At 49.7% G+C, this 12608-nt stretch overlaps 1 protein-coding gene across 2 annotated transcripts in view; it reads left to right on the forward strand.

Moving 5' to 3' along the window:
* The window catches only part of URB1 (URB1 ribosome biogenesis homolog), a 235012-nt gene that overhangs the window by 173484 nt on the left and 48920 nt on the right, over positions 1 to 12608 (forward strand). The gene's annotated exons all lie outside the window — the stretch shown is intronic.

The following is a 12608-nucleotide window of genomic DNA, read 5'->3' on the forward strand; positions in this document are numbered from 1 at the left end:
TCTCCATGCTTGGCGTGCCATACCTACGTTCCCACTTTTGTTGGGGGTAAGGGGAATTGGGCTTCCGAACGGATTGAGCAGCCCCCGGTGGCTAGGCCCCTCTGTAGTCTTGATTGGCACACCACATGGTAGGCCACGGTGGCGCCATCTTGCACGTGTTTGTGTGCGCTCCATATTACCCTCCATAGGACTACAGTACGCGCGGTGTGTCAGCTGTGCGCATAACGGGCAAGGCCTTACACGCACAATTTTTAAAGTGCGCGATACAGGCAGAGCTGTACGCACAGGCTGTGCATGTACCTCGTCGCACCCCGCCCAGATGCTTGAAATTTGTGAGCATAATATTTTAAGCGTGAGCCGAGAGAGAGCGCACAACTACCGCTATCAATGACACCACCAACAAGAAACCTAAGCGTCTTGCTGTCTGCAATGCTTGCCATATTAGAGCCTCACAGTCTGACCTGGACTCCAACTTATGTCGGCACTATGAGGAAGCCCAAGGCGAATTGGCCTCCTCGGACTTTGCTAAGCCAGACTTCTCCCATTCGGATGACTGTTGGTCACTGCCTTAACTGGAAGTATGCCGGACCTCAGTATCCCCTTAACTGGGTCATCTGTAGAAGAGGGAAATTCATCTGGTCCCACTCCAGTGCTTCTTGGATTAGGCATGGACCTGGCTGCCTTTTCCTGGGTGGAGTTTTTCCAGGGGCTGCAAGCCTTCGTACAGGTGCAGTCTACTGCCTCACTTGCCCCTGTCCAGACAGAAATTCACCCAGTGACACCCCCCCCCCCCCATTCCTACCGGCAGACCCCAAGGTATGCCTAGCCTTACCAAGGGTATCCCTGGCAGGGAACCAGATGGCACAGATGAAGAAGAGGATCCAGAATCCTTGGAAGATGGGGCAATCCCCCCTGGGTTGGAACCGTATCAGACCATGTTACATTTTTTCATAGAGACAAATTGCCAGCCCTGGTTTCCCAGACCCTGAAGATGCTGGGAGTCCCTGGGGCAGATTCTATGACGGAAGCAAAGAAGAATCCCATTCTGGTTTCCCTGTGGAAAGCCTCCTGCTACTTTTCAGTGATGGATGCCATCCAGGAGTTGATTTGATCTGCAATGGGATGCCCCACAAGCAAGTTTTAAAGGGGGCAGGGTGTTGGAAGCACTATTCCCTCTGGACCCAGCGGGAAGAGAACATTTGTGTTTCCCTAAGATGGACGCACTGGTCTGTGCCGTCTCTAAGCAAACAACTATCCCAGTGGAGGGAGGAGCGGCTTTAAAAGATGCACATGATAGACTCGATCCGTCTATCTTTAAACAAGCCTTTGACGCTGTAGCAATGACCTTACAGATCGCTTCTTGTTGTGCGCTGGTGGCTTGTTCATGTCTGCTTCTCTCTCAGAAGATTGATGACTCGGGGGTGAATTTCAGAGCGGTTATGGAACCCACTACCACCTTTTTAGCAGATGCAGGTTCTGATTTAGTCCGTACTTCGGCCAGAGGAGTGGCCTCCGTGGTGGTAGCCAGACGACAGCTTTGGCTGCGAAAGTGGTCAGCTGATGCAACCTTCAAAGCTAATCTTACAAAGATTTCCTTTAAAGGATTACTCTTATTCAGGAGCGAGTTGGAAAAGTTGGCCAGTAAATGGGGCGCATCTCTAGTTCCAGTTACTGGAAGATGAGGAAACAACTACAGCACCCCTCGCCTGTCTGGTCATTCCAGGGGTTCCCAGAATTTTCTCCCCTACAGAAATTTGACATTTCAGAGGTCTCAACCCCTTGGGAGGTCTCAGCCTTTACGTACCCAGCAACCCAGGAGAGGGGTAGGTTTGGGTTCAGGCTCGTCCCGACCAACCCCCCCCCCCGTGAAATTTTACTGACCCACCTTCAGGACGAGGAGATAGGGGGTCGTCTGTCTCTTTTACCAATGGTGAGTCGAGATTATTTTGGACAAATGGTTATTAGAAGTCATACGAGAAAGATATGCACTGCAATTCCACAGCACTCCTTGAGACGTATTCATGATGTCTACATGCCACTCCAAGCACAAGAAACAGGCAGTGGAGATCACTCTCTTCTAAGACTCCTCAAGATGAGGGCTGTGATCCCAGTACCTACGCCCCAGGAAAATATGGGGCGTTATTGCATTTATTTTGTCATACCCAAGAAGGAAGGTTCTTTTTGCCCCATCCTGGATCTCCAGAGCGTCAACCGTCACTTGTGAGTGACTCATTTTTGCATGGAGACCTTACGATCCGTGATAATGGTCATACAGCCGGGAGAGTTCCTAATCCCTTTCGACCTATCTGAGGCCTACCTACATATTCCAATCCGACAGGAACACAGACGTTTCCTTTGCTTTGCCGTGCTGAGTCATTATCAATTTCGGGCAGTGCCCTTTGGCCCAGCCACTGCCCCCAGAACCTTTTCCAAGATTGTGGTGGTCCTGGCAGCAGCGTTAAGAAATGATAGGATCCGGTGCACCCATACTTGGATGATTAGCTGATCCGGGCCAAGTCCGTGGAAGAGAGCCTCCTGGTGACCAACCGGATGATCTACTTGTTACAGGAACTCGGTTGGATAGTAAACCTTACCAAGAACAGCCTCAAGCCTTCCCAGTCCTTGGAGTATCTGGGAGTCTGGTTCGACACCAAGCAGGGCAAGGTCTTCCTTCCGAACACACAGATACAGAAGATAATGTACCAGGTGCATCAGTTGGTGAACATGGTACGCCTGACAGTGGGGAGCTATCTCCAATTCCTCGGTTTCATGCTGGCAACCTTGGAAGTAGTGCTGTGGGCAACGGCGTATATGCGTCCACTTCAGCGCTCTCTGCTATCACGTTGGAACTCTCAGTCCCAAGACTGGGCAGTTCATCTCCACTTACTGATGGAAGTCTGTTCCCGCCTCCAGTGGTGGTTGCAGGAAACGCATCTGAGCAGGGGTGTCTCCCTGTCCTCCCTAAACTGGCTGGTTCTCACGACAGATGCGAGACTCCGCGACTGGGGAGCTCACTGTCAGGAGCTGATGACCCAGGAATGTTGGATAGAAGAAGAGGCCCTCTGGAACACCTATCTCCTGGAAGCCTGAGTAGTCAGATTGGCGTGTTTATGGTTCAGCCACAGAGACCAGGGCCAAGTGGTCCATGTAATGTCAGACAACGAAACTACAGTAGCTTACATCAACCGCCAGAGAGGAACCAAGAGTCAGCAGGTATCACAGGAGATAGACCTTCTTATGGAGTGAGTGGAATTAAGTCTACAGATCATCTCGGCCTCCCACATCGCAGGAAAAGACAATGTCAGAGCAGACTTTCTAAGCAGGGAGAGTCTGGATCCAAGAGAGTGGGGGCTGTCAACCAAAGCATTTCAACTGTTAGATCGCTGGGGCCTCCTGTCAGTCGACCTGCTGGCCGCATCTCACAATATGAAGGTTCTTCGATTCTTCAGTCAGAGAAGAGATCCGGAGTCCCTGGGAATCGATGCTCTTGTCCAGATCTGGCCAGAAGACAAGTTGCTTATATGCCTTCCCTCCATGGCCCCTGCTGGGCAGGATCATTCATAGAATCGACCACCACAGGGGAATAATCCTACTGGTAGCTCCAGATTAGCCCAGGCATCCGTGGTATGTGGACATGCATCAACTCCTAGTGGAGAACTCCCTGCTCCTCCCACCGCACAGGGACCTGTTACAGCAGGGACCAGTCCTTCACGAGGATCCGACTCGATTCTGTCTTACGGTTTGGCCCTTGAGAGGGCTCACCTGATGAAGCTGGAATATTCTGCCCAGTAATTTTCACCTTACTCCACACTCTGAAGTTCTCCACATCCCTAGCATATGTGCAGGTCTGGAGAATATTTGAGGCCTGATGTGAAGAATGCGGTGTCCTACCTCGGTTGGTCAAAATCCCACTTATTCTGGAATTTTTGAAGGATGGCTTGAATAAAGGTTTGGCCCTTAACTCCTTGAAGGTACAGGTAGCGGCTCTCTCCTGTTTCAGGGGTGAGGTGAATGGGGCCTCCCTGTCGGCTTATCTGACGTGACCCGTTTTCTTAAGGGAGTGAAGCACGTTTGACCTCCCTTACAGTTGCCAGTTCCCTTATGGAATTTTAATTTAGTACTGGATTTTTTGGCAGGTCCTTCCTTTCGACTGCTGCATAGTCTTTCCTTACGTTTATTGACCTTGAAAACGGTGTTCCTGGTGGCTTTTTGCTGGCATGTTGCATCTCTGAACTGCAGGCATTGTTGTGCTGGGAACCATTCCTCCAGATGACTCCAGGGGCATTACAGCTACATACTGTTCCATCCTTTTTGCCCAAGGTAGTATCGGAGTTTCATTTGAACCAGTCCATTTCGTTACCATCCCTAGATCAACTCAAGGACACAGAGGATTATTGGCTGCTCTGCCATTTGGATGTCCTCTTCTAGTGTGGTATCTGAACGTCTCAGAACCGGTCCGAAAAACAGACCACCTACTTGTCCTTCACAGTGGAAGGAAGGTAGGGTGAACCAGCTTCATGGGCTACCATAGCTCGCTGGATGAAGGAGGTGATCACAGGAGACTGTGTGGAGGCTGGAAAGCCATTACCTTCTTAGATTAGAGCTCATTCCACTAGGGCTCAGGTGGTCTCATCTGCGGAGGTCAAACTGCTGTCTCCCAATGATATCTGCCGGGCGGCAATGGGGTCTTCCTTGCACACCTTCTCCAGGTTTTATCACCTGGATGTACAGGCCCAAGAGAACGCTACCTTTTCTCAGGCGGTGTTGACCAAGCCACGGTCCGCCTCCCATCCCAATCGGGAGTAGCATTTGTCCATCCCATTTGTCCTGAGTCCATCTGGCTACACCCTGGAAATGGAGAAATTACTTACCTGAAACTTTTGTTTTCCTTAGTGTAGACAGATGGACTCAGCATGCCACCCTCGGGGCTGCCCAAGATCTGCGCCTCTGGTCCTCCCATGGAATAGGCATCGAATCCAAGGGATCATGGATACGTGTTCATCCACTCCATAGATTGAGGTACCTACATTCTTACTGGAGTTCAGTGTTTATGGTTGGTTGAGTAAAGTTATGGTTCTGTTTTTTTATCATATTTTTAGTTATATTTTCGATTGAGTCCTTTAACTAGCATGTCTACAGTGACTTTTGAAGAGACTACTGGAGAGCTGAGGTCACTGCAGGGGATATATGTACGGTAACTTCAGCTTTGCAACCTGAATCCGCCTCCATCTGCTGGCAGGGGAGCATTAACCATTGGTCCTGAGTCCATCTGTCTGCACTAAGGAAAACAAAATTATCAGGTAAGTAATTTCTCCATTCCTGTTCATATCCGTATCAGTCCAGACTCCTGGGTTTTGCCTCCCTTCCAGCAGATAGAGACAGAGAAAGTTTCACCAACACTGGCATATAACCTGGTGTGCCACCTGCAATCCCTCAGTATTTCTTTGTCTCCAGCAGATGGTAGATGTGCAATCCCTGAAGTCTTAAAAAAAAAAAAAAAAAAAAAGGGGGGGGGGGGAATTCAGAAGATTCTTTTCGGTATTCCTTTTGGGAGCTTGCTAGGACCTGGTGAGGCTATTCCTCCTGGTATTGAGAACGAGCAGGGGGTCAGGGACCCTTGCCTGGGCTCAGTCTTTCACCGCCGGGGGTGTATAGCTGGTGGGGGCCAGTTCGCCCCACCCCAGGAGAACAGTTGGAGTCCATCAGCTCTTTGGCCACAGGGAAGTATCATTGGTGTTTTCTTTTTGGCTTTTGCTTAAATTTAAAAAAAAACTAAGCAAAAGAGACCAGCAGGGTTTTAGCAACCGGGAAGGCTGTGGGGGAAGGGGGGGGGGCTTGCACCTCTCGATAGCTGCTGGGAAGGGAGTTCTCGGACTGCAGAGCTGGTTGACTGGGCAGTATGGCTGTGCTTCCTTTGCCACATGGTTGGGCCTCTTTTTTTTTTTTTAATTAAAGATTTTTATTGCTGTAGACATAATCCAACAACAGGAAAATATAGTACGCGTCAACCAGAACACCAGATGTGAAACAGAGATACACAATACAATAAGGCAAGCAGAATGTCATACAGCAAATACAAGTTTAGAAACTTTAGAACCCGTCATCCCACCCCCCTCCCCCCTCCCAACATGCCTAGTCCAGAATATGGCAAGAGTCCAAGCTAGCATAATTTGTCAAAGTTCAAGGTCGATGCAGGTAAATAAAAAGGAAAAAATGCAAAAGGATCAATACGAGACAGCTATCCTCTCAACTTGGTGTAAAGGTCAATGGTCGCCAGGTAATGTAAGCACCCCAGACTTGATGGAATTTGGCAAGCCGATGATATTTCAGAGCTGTAAGGCGGTATAAAAGACACGTCCCGTCCAGGCGTTTTAGTAGTTCCTCCGCTGTGGGAGGCTGCGGCCTCTTCCAGTGATAAGCAATCTCCATCCTGGCAGCCAAGCACACTTGATAGAGCAACGTCTGCTCAGAGGGCTGGAGTCCATCCATAAGACCAAACAAGAGCGCCTGCTCCTTAGTAAGGGAGCAAGGAGCCTGTATGAGTTGCGAGAGTAGCGTGGACACATAAGACCAGAACGCTTGAATACTGGAGCAGTCCCACCACATGTGGATAAATGTACCGGGCTGCGAACAATTCCTCCAGCAGTGTGGTTGTACATGAGGGTAGCACTTGTGTAGACGTTCGGGTGTTAAATGCCAGCGGTACAGTATCTTATAATTAGCTTCAATGATCCTGGAGGAGACGTTGCCTTGCGAAAGCTTGGAGAAAATCGTCAGCCACTCTTCTTCAGAAATGTCTCTCTGTAGGTCCAGTTCCCAAGCTCTCATATGGGAGTGTCTAGTGAAGGAACCGGATCCCAAAATCTGATATACTTTAGATATCAGTCCTCCGATTGGGCGTGTGGATGCACAATATCCCTCAAAAAGGGAGCGGGTTGTCGATAGTGCACCTGCATGTTGTAGATGCTGGATGAAGTGGCGTAGTCTCATGTAGGCGAGAAATTCCCTCGCAGGAAGCTGATAAGAGGTCTGCAGCGCCGAAAAGGATAGGACGGAATTCTGAAGCATAATATGGCCAAAGGTAGAAATGCCCTTTGCCTTCCAGGCATCATACGCCATCGAGGGAATACCCGCCGGAAACTTAATGTTATGGAATAAAGAGGATATGGAAAAATAGTCCGTGTGGCCCACCAATTTGTGTTTCCACAGTTTCCAAATATTGTAGGTTTGTCGTGTGCAGGGCATCAATCTAGTGTCCGGCCGCCACGTCTTGGAGGGCTGCCAAAGAAGAGATGCAATAGACATCGGAGCCATCCATTCCTGCTCCAGGGCCGCCCACGATTTTGGGCTGGAGGTACAGTGCCAGTCCAGGATAGGACGAATCTGCGCCGCTGCATAGTACCAGAGCAAATTAGGCAAACCCAAACCCCCTGTTAACTTAGTCTGGTACAGAATCTTCTGTGCAACACGTGGGGGCCAGCGCCTCCACAAGAACCGCAACAGCTTTCTCTGCCAAAGGAGTAATACAGTGCGTGGAATCATCACCGGGAGTGTCTGAAAGAGGTATAGAAGTTTGGGAAGTATGGTCATCTTAATAGTCGCCAGTCGTCCAATCCATGTTAGGGGGAGCGAAGTCCAATTGTCCATATCTGATTCAAGTTGTTTAAATAACGGGGTATAATTAAGATTATATACAGCAGAGAGATCATGACTTAAATAAACCCCTAGATACTTGAGTTTGTTTGAAGCCCACCTGAAAGCATGAGATGCCTTTAAGGAGTGAACCATATCTGACGGGCAGGAAATGTTCAATATCTCGGACTTTTCCCAATTTATTTTAAAGCCCGACAACACACTGAAGCGTGCTAGGTCCGCTTCTATTTGGGGGAGGGACGTAGCTGGGCTACCAACGGTGAATATGATATCGTCAGCAAACAAAGAGATTTTTGACTCATAGGACCGATAGGTAAAGCCTCGCACATTCTCATTAAGACGGATGGTAATGGCTAGGGGTTCCAAGAAGATAGCGAACAATAGAGGTGACAGAGGACACCCCTGCCTAGTGCCCCGCCTAACGGGAAAGGAAGCAGTATATCTGCCATTTATTTTCAAGCTGGCAGATGGCTCATGATATAAGGCTTGAAGCCAGTTATGGAAGTAAGGCCCGAATTCCATAGCGTGCAGGGTATGAAATAAGAAGGGCCAATGGACCATGTCAAAGGCCTTCTCTGCATCAATGGCCAATAACAGATGATCCAATCGGCAGTATGTGGCCCCCCAGATAATATCCATGATTTTACGTACATTATCACTAGCCATCCGACCCGGAATAAAACCAGCCTGGTCGGGATGGATAATGCAGGATATGAAAGTATTCATTCTATCGGCCAGGATTTTAGCTAGAATTTTAAGGTCCAGGTTGATCAGAGAGATTGGACGATACGATGCGCAAAGCGCAGGGTCTCTCCCCGGCTTAGCAATTATGGTAATCCCCGCCGAATTGGAATCTAAGTGTAGCCGGCCCCCGCCCCTTAAAAAATTAAAGTGTCTCTGCAAGTGTGGCACTAGAGTATGGCTGAAAGTTTTATAGAATTTAGCGGTGAGACCATCAGGTCCCGGTGCCTTTCCCACTTTCAGGGATTTGATGACCCCTAGAATCTCGAGGGATGTAATTTCTGCATTTAAACTCTCTTGCATATCAGGAGTAAGGCGGGGTAGAGGGAGAGCCTGAAGATACTGAACTATATCGGCAGACTGGATATGGGGTTCCGCCGAATAAAGGTCTTGGTAGAATTTAAGAAATTGCTGCGCGATGGCAGAGTTGGTAGTTTCAAGTTGTCCTGACCCATTTTTAATTTTAAGGATATGGTTCTGGAATGATTGTTTTTTCAGTTGTTGGGCCAGAAGACGTCCAGCTTTATTCCCTCCCTCAAAGTGCGCTTGTCTGGAAATGCTTAACGCATGAGAGATATGGTCCAACTCCAGCCTATGCAGGTCATCTCTTGCCCTGGTAAGTTGCGTCAAAAGCTTTTTAGATCTGGTTAAGCTATGCTGCATTGTGAGGTCCAGAATCTGCGCCCTCAGCTGGGAACAGGCTGCCTCCCGCTTCCTCTTTAAATAAGAGGATCGGGATATGAAATGGCCTCTGATATAAGACTTAAAACAGTCCCAAACCACAACCGGTGAAGAAACGGACTCGGTATTAAGCTGGAAAAACTCCTGAAGAAGCTGAGTGGTAGATTGGGTAAACACCGGATCATGTAAGATAGAGTCATTCAGACGCCAGTATTTAGTCCCATGATCACCTGCCGGCAGCTGAAGCTGCAGGGAGACTGGGGCATGGTCCGACCATGATATAATCCCTATATCGGACTTATTTAACATATGAAATAAATTTTTGTCCACCATTAGATAGTCTATTCGGGAATAGGAATCATGGGGCTTAGAATAAAAAGAGAATGATCGTGAGTGAGGATAAGAGGCCCGCCAGGAGTCGATTAGGTTGTGCTCAGCCATAAGAGCCTTAAGAGCCTTGATATGTACAGGGGCTGTGCGGGATACCCCCTTGGAAGTATCCAGGGGAGGGGACAAGGTGACATTGAAATCACCTCCAATCAACAAATGACCAGAGGCATGCATGGCAATGGTCTGTTTAAGAGCGTTAAAAAAAGCAGCCTGCTCCCTATTAGGGGCGTATACAGATACGAAGGTAAAATCAAGGTCATACATGGTAATACAAAGCAAGAGGAATCGACCCTGCGGATCAGTAATACATTTCTTACATTCAAACACCAAATGAGAGGCAAACAGAATGCCGACCCCAGCATACTTAGTAGTTTTGTGAGCGGCAGAGAAAAACTGGTGCTGGTACTGCCTAGAGCGCATCAGGGATTCATACCGTCGCATAAGATGTGTTTCTTGGACAAAAATAATATCTGGGTGTGAGACCAACATCTCCCGGTAGAATAAGGATCTCTTTTGGGGAGAATTAAGACCTTTAACATTTATAGAGGCTACGTGTAGCGTGGCCATGAGTTAAAAGTGAAGTGGAGTACAGTAGCTCGTGCAATAATAACGCCAGAATCAAAAGAAATCCTGACCATGGATGAAGCACCATGTCGCTCATAGCAGCTTAAGCTGAGAGAAAAGACCGAACCTGCCATTAGCAAAAAATATGCAGCATGGAAGAACGGCACAACAGCACCTTGAGAGTTCAGGACAAAGGCATGTTCCCCTTGAAGGGCTTTAGAGCCCATAGTTCCCCTGGAATTCAGTCTGCCTGATCCTCCCTGCAGACTAACTCCCTTTCCCATTTGGGGGGATGGAAAGATGTCACAAGAGAGAGGCAGTCCCCCGCCCTCCCCCCGCCCCCACAAACCCACAGCAATCAACCACTGAAAACTGTTAACATAAAACCAAGGCAAACATCAGAAACGCGCTCAGCATTTTTCAAATATATTCAGACATTAGTAACCATCATAATAATATAAGAAAATAAGCATAGCCTCCATAACCCTTAAAGAGATTGGTAAAAGAAGAGTCATGAAGGGTCCTGCTGGGACGAAGATCCACCCGAGTGCCTACGCAGCCTGCTGCTGCGCTTCCCCACCCGTTGCCACGCAGGGTGCTGAGTGAGAGGGGTGGCGGTTCTTTGCGGCCTAGGAGGAGGGTGAGAAGCAGTATATCCCATTGAGAGTAAACTAGGAGCGGCCTCCGCAGCAGAAAAACATTTGTGGGTAACCCCCTCGAGCGTAAAGGAGAGACCAAAGGGGTGCAGCCACCGGTATTTCATATTTTTAGTACGCAAAAATAAAGTCACTTCCCTGAACGTTTGGCGATTTTGCAGAGTAGCCAAGGAGAGGTCCGGAAAAACACCAATGTTGTGTCCCTTCCAGGGCCACGCAGTCCGCTCCCTAGCAGCTGCCGCAACCCGTTCCTTGATTTTGTAGGCAGAGAAACAAACAATTATGTCCCGTGGTCGGTTATTCTGGGGGGACCGCAAAGCCCTATGCGCCCGGTCAAATTGTATGTCAGGGGGTGGGAGTTCTCCTGAGGTATTAGCAGCAGCTAAGAGATGTAGGCAGAAATCGCGGACCAGCACGTGGCAGTCCTCAGGCCCCGACAGTTCAGGAAAGCCGCGAAAGCGGAGGTTGCTCCTCCTCGCCCTATTTTCCAGGTCAGCGAGTTTAGCTGCAATTTGGTCCGCATCCGTGCGGAGAGAATCGGTGAGGGTTTTTGTCTCAGAGAGCTGCATGGCATGGCCCTCGAGGCGGACATCTAAATCGTCCACTTTGTGGCCCATAGTCGTCAGGTCCTCCCGTAACTCCTCAACGTGTGTTAGGAATTCCTGTCGGAAAGACTTAATGTCCGCTCGCAACCCGGCAAACCAGTCCCGGAATTCATCCCGGGTGGGGTGGGCAGACATAGGTCCGGTAGCAGGATCAGAAGTAGACGGAGTATCCTCCGGTAGGTCTGCCCGCGGTGGACCGCCATTTTGTTCTCCGTCCATGTTAGGAGGGGCAGCGTCAGATTCTTTAAGCCCTTCTTTATAATACGAAAAACGCTGTAAGTCCGGATTTTTTTTCTTGCTCGCCATAGTATGCGAAAGGGCTGCACTGCCCAAGCTAAAAGTAGGTTACTAGTGGTAGTGAGAGCGCGGATCGCCGCGGATTCGGGTTAGGGCGGCGGGAGCACAAGATTCAGGCTGCCATTCCTCAGCGTGACGTCACACGCCCCCAGTTGGGCCTCTTTTGTGTCGGCATGGCGTTTATCTGTGGAGATGGAGCGCGGCAGTGCTTGCTGCTTGTGCAGTAATGCGCACATGCAGCTTTGCCGCTCCAGTCTTTGCTCCCAATGCCTGTGGTGATGAGGGTGGGTCGGGGCTGGCAGAAGCCGCACCAGAGCAGCAGCCTAAACAAAAGACAGGTGAAGGAGCACCTTTGAAGTCAGCCACCCCTCCCCCGTTGGGTGCTGGAAAAGCAGCCATGTTGTTGGGGGCTAAAGACCCTTCAGGGCTGGTTCGGGAGTGTGAGAATTCCCCTCCCCCCCCCCCCCCCCCCCCCCCGTTGTCTCCGGTAGTGCAGGATTCTAACTGAAGGGAGCCTGATTCTGATGACAAGGGGGATCCTTCCAGGGATGGATCGGAGGTTCCCACAATGTTTTTGTCAGAGTTCATTCTACTCATGCATGAGGTATATTTGGCACGAAAGGCAGCTGGGAGGCAGTCAGACTGGACTCAGGGGCTCTGTGGTCTGCGTCCTGGCAAAAGACCTGGAAGTTCCAAGGGTCCAGTTCCGCGACGGGCGCCCAGGATCTTCAGGGTGAGGACAGGTCCGGGCAGTCCAGATGCTGACTCAGAGAACGGGGCTCCACAGGTATCTGCCTCTCCGGATCCAGCTGTGCCGGACCCAGATATAAGGTTGAACCAGGTGCCAGTTGCGGAAGGGGACGACCCAAAAATGGTGCATCTTTTCCGTAAAGAAGAGTTGTGGCCCTTAATCCCTCATGTTCTTGAGGAGCTAGGGATCAAGGTTCCTCAGGAGGAGTCTGATCAAGAGGGAGTGGACCCAGTCATGGATGGCCTGAGGGGTCCAGTGAAAGCCTTCCCT

The sequence above is a fragment of the Rhinatrema bivittatum genome, chromosome 5 (genome assembly GCF_901001135.1).
Source record: "Rhinatrema bivittatum chromosome 5, aRhiBiv1.1, whole genome shotgun sequence".
NCBI classification, from domain to species: domain Eukaryota; kingdom Metazoa; phylum Chordata; class Amphibia; order Gymnophiona; family Rhinatrematidae; genus Rhinatrema; species Rhinatrema bivittatum.